The sequence below is a fragment of the Salmo salar genome, chromosome ssa10 (genome assembly GCF_905237065.1).
Source record: "Salmo salar chromosome ssa10, Ssal_v3.1, whole genome shotgun sequence".
NCBI classification, from domain to species: Eukaryota; Metazoa; Chordata; class Actinopteri; order Salmoniformes; family Salmonidae; genus Salmo; species Salmo salar.
This window is the reverse complement of record NC_059451.1, coordinates 2,597,922-2,602,722: the sequence shown is the minus strand read 5'-3', so window position 1 is coordinate 2,602,722 and position 4,801 is coordinate 2,597,922.

The following is a 4,801-nucleotide window of genomic DNA, read 5'->3' as shown; positions in this document are numbered from 1 at the left end:
GATCCAAACAACAAAACTGTCTCCAGATCAGTTACTAAGAGGTCGCCAGTACTCATGTCGCTCCGCCTCTGTCACCCCGAGAGTGTCGAAAGAGTTATTTCCCACAAAATGGCGAAAAAAAATATTCATTTCAAATCATCAACACACATAGGAATTGATTTATGCCGAGTATTTCTAATTTGCCATTTCAACTTTTCATTCTACAGTATTGTGGGTACAAATATTCCTGTAGTAGCCTCCTTTTTTATCATGAATAATACATTTAGGTCTATAAAATGTGGGATCCATAAATTGGTCTGATACAATCACACTCAAGGTCAGTTAATGTCATCAGTCATATCTGTTATTTATAGACAGTAATACTATCCCAAGAGAGCAGAACGACCTTAAGAATTAGAATACTGTAGCAATCCTTGCTATTGTAACCGATGTGAAATGGCTAGTTAGTTAGCGGTGGTGCGCGCTAATAGCGTTTCAATCAGTGACGTCACTCGCTCTGAGACTTGAAGGAGGGTTTCCCCTTGCGTTGCAAGGGCTGTGGCTTTTGTGGCGCGATGGGTAACGATGCTTCGTGGGTGTCAGTTGTTGATGTGTGCAAGGGTCCCTGGTTCGAGCCCGGGTTGGGGCGAAGAGAGGGACGGAACATACACTGTTACACAATGAGTCACGTTACAATTTCCACCAAGTGGGTTAGCCTTATTGGCGCAATGCGTAGGATGTTTGCCTTTCACGCCAACGACCCAGGTTCTCATCCGCTCCATTCATAATGTTAGAACATTTTCATTAAGGCTCACATCAAGTATAAACTTAAGTTGCAGTTAGATTATGCATTATTTGCTTTGAACCTGAGGTGTCCTGAACTTGTTTAGCCTGTTCAGAGGAGGAAACGGAGGTGTCCTGAACTGTTCAGAGGAGGAAACGGAGGTGTCCTAACTGTTCAGAGGAGGAAACGGAGGTGTCCTTAACTTGTTTAGCCTGTTCAGAGGAGGAAACGGAGGTGTCCTAACTGTTCAGAGGAGGAAACGGAGGTGTCCTTAACTTGTTTAGCCTGTTCAGAGGAGGAAACGGAGGTGTCCTGAACTGTTCAGAGGAGGAAATGGAGGTGTCCTGAACTCCCAGTAGAAACAATGTTACGATGTGAAGAATGCAGAAGTATACAATGCCTTCAGTACAAGTACAAAAAAAAAGAATAAAAAAAGAATGCATGAAATTGTATGAAATGTATGCATTCACTACTGTAAGTCGCTCTGGATAAGAGCGTCTGCTAAATGACTCAAATGTAATGTCAATGTAGAAAGTATTCACACCCCTTGACTTTTTCCACATTTTGTTGTTACAGCCTGAATTTAAAATAGATTAAATTGAGATTTTGTGTCACTGGTCTACACATAATACCTCATAATGTCAAAGTGGAATTATGTTTTTAGACATTTTTACAAATTTATAAAAAATAAAAAGTTGAAAGTATTTAACCCCTTTGTTATAGCCTAAATAAGTTCAGAAGTAAAACTGTGCTTAACAAGTCACATAATAAGTTGCATGGACTCTGTGTGCAACAACAGTCTGTACCCCACACATACAATTATCTGTAAGATCCCTAAGTCGAGCAGTGAATTTCAAACACAGATTTAACCACAAAGACCAGGGAGGTTTTCCAATGCTTCACAGAGACGGTGGTGGCTGCATCATGTTATGGGTATGCTTGCCATCGGCAAAGACTAGGGAGTTTTTAGGAACGGAATGGAGCTCAGCACAGGCAAAATCCTAGAGGAAAACCTGGTTCAGTCTGCTTTCTACCAGACACTGGGAGATGAATTCACCTTTCAGCAGGACAATAACCTAAAACACAAGGACAAATATAGACTGGAGTTGCTTACCAAGACGACATTGAATGTTCCTGAGTGGCCTAGTTACAGTTTGGACTTAAATCATGTTGAAAATCTATGGCAAGACTTAAATGGTTGTCTAGCCATGATCAACAACCAACTTGACAGAGCTTGAAGAATTAAAATAATAATAATGTGCAAATATTGTACAATCCAGGTGTGCAAAACTCTTAGAGAATTACCCAGAAAGACTCACAGCTGTAGTCGCTGCCAAAAGGTGATTTGAACACGTATTGACTCAGAGGTGTGAATAAATATGTAAATGATATATTTCTGTATTTCATGTTCAATACATTTGCAAAACAATTTCAAAACATGTTTTCAGTTTGTCATTCTGGGGTATTGTGTGTAGATGGGTAAAAACAAAACCAATTAATAACTGTTTTATTCAAGCTGTAACAACAACATGTAGAATAAGGCAAGGGGTATGAATACTTCCTGAAAACGTTCAACTGTTCTGTTTGAAGCCTGTCTGAGGTGACTGAAACCACACCCTCCTCCAGACTGAAACCACACCCTCCTCCAGACTGAAACCACACCCTCCTCCAGACTGAAACCACACCCTCCTCCAGACTGAAACCACACCCTCCTCCAAACTGAAACCACACCCTCCTCCAGACTGAAACCACACCCTCCTCCAGACTGAAACCACACCCTCCTCCAGACTGAAACCACACCCTCCTCCAGACTGAAACCACACCCTCCTCCAGACTGAAACCACACCCTCCTCCAGACTGAAACCACACCCTCCTCCAGACTGAAACCACACCCCTCCTCCAGACTGAAACCACACCCTCCTCCAAACTGAAACCACACCCTCCTCCAGACTGAAACCACACCCTCCTCCAGACTGAAACCACACCCTCCTCCAGACTGAAACCACACCCTCCTCCAGACTGAAACCACACCCTCCTCCAGACTGAAACCACACCCTCCTCCAGACTGAAACCACACCCTCCTCCAGACTGAAACCACACCCTCCTCCAGACTGAAACCACACCCTCCTCCAGACTGAAACCACACCCTCCTCCAGACTGAAACCACACCCTCCTCCAGACTGAAACCACACCCTCATCCAGACAAACCACACCCTCCTCCAGACTGAAACCACACCCTCCTCCAGACTGAAACCACACCCTCCTCCAGACTGAAACCACACCCTCCTCCAAACTGAAACCACACCCTCCTCCAAACTGAAACCACACCCTCCTCCAAACTGAAACCACACCCTCCTCCAAACTGAAACCACACCCTCCTCCAGACTGAAACCACACCCTCCTCCAAACTGAAACCACACCCTCCTCCAGACTGAAACCACACCCTCCTCCAGACTGAAACCACACCCTCCTCCAGACTGAAACCACACCCTCCTCCAGACTGAAACCACACCCTCATCCAGACTGACACCACACCCTCCTCCAAACTCAAACCACACCCTCCTCCAGACTGAAACCACACCCTCCTCCAGACTGAAACCACACCCTCCTCCAGACTGAAACCACACCCTCCTCCAGACAAACCACACCCTACTCCAGACAAACCACACCCTCCTCCAGACAAACCACACCCTCCTCCAAACTGAAACCACACCCTCCTCCAGACTGAAACCACACCCTCCTCCAGACTGAAACCACACCCTCCTCCAGACTGAAACCACACCCTCCTCCAAACTGAAACCACACCCTCCTCCAGACTGAAACCACACCCTCCTCCAGACTGAAACCACACCCTCCTCCAGACTGAAACCACACCCTCCTCCAGACTGAAACCACACCCTCCTCCAGACTGAAACCACACCCTCCTCCAGACTGAAACCCCACCCTCCTCCAGACTGAAACCACACCCTCCTCCAAACATTTGGAACGTTGCCAATGAACTATTTTCACCAATCAGTATTTGGGATGACGTGTCACGAGTCACAGAGACTTGTTTGAGTGTTAGTAGCATGTTGTTTAAAGGTCTGAGTGACTTGACCTGTCATTGACCTTTTGGTTTCATTGTTCTAATCTATTCCATTGCCAGACGGTTTTAGAAGGTTTTAAACTGTAATTACCAGAATAGTATGAACATACCCAAAAACACAAGCAGAAATCCAAATCATGTTTTGAGTAAAAACATTTTTGAAGTTGAAGCCTTTAAGGTAAACCATCCTGTAGACGCTCCTCCTGGTGCGGGCTCTCATCTCGTCCACAGGCACAAAGGTGCAGGTCTTTTCAGTAATAATGAAGGCATGCATCTACTGTCCCCTATTTAAAGGGTACATAGGTCATACCCAGTCTAGTGGAGGGTAAACACATGTCAATGCCCGTTTACTAACCTTTTTTTTTTTATGTTGTGGGTTTACTCATCTTTTGCGGAAAAATGCAATGAAAGTAGAGGGGGTTACAGCAATCAGCATTTACCCACCTAGGACTAGATTCAAACAGGTCAAGCATTAACCGGCGATAGCGATACACGCTGTCACGTCCTGAACAGTATAAAGGAGTTATTTGTTATTGTAGTTTGGTCAGGATGTGGCAGAGGGTGTTTGATTTATGTGGTTCAGGGCTGTGTTTTGTGTATGTGTTTAGGTAGAGGGGTGATTTGATTTATTAGTCCGTGGGTTTGTTAGTCATTGTTCTATGTTCTATCTAGTCTTTTGTATTTCTATGTTTAGTTAATTGGGGTTGGACCTTCAATTGGAGGCAGCTGGTTATTGTTGCCTCTGAGGGTCCTACAATTAGGAGTTTGTTTTTCATGGGTTTTTGTGGGAGATTGTTCTTGTTTAGCTGTTTTGCCTGACAAGACTGTCCAGTTCGTTTGTGTTTTGTATACGTTTATGTGTTTTCCTTCTTCACCTAATAAAAAGAAGATGACTGTATATTTTCCCGCTGCGTCTTGGTCTCTACCCTACGACACCCGTGACAGACAACATA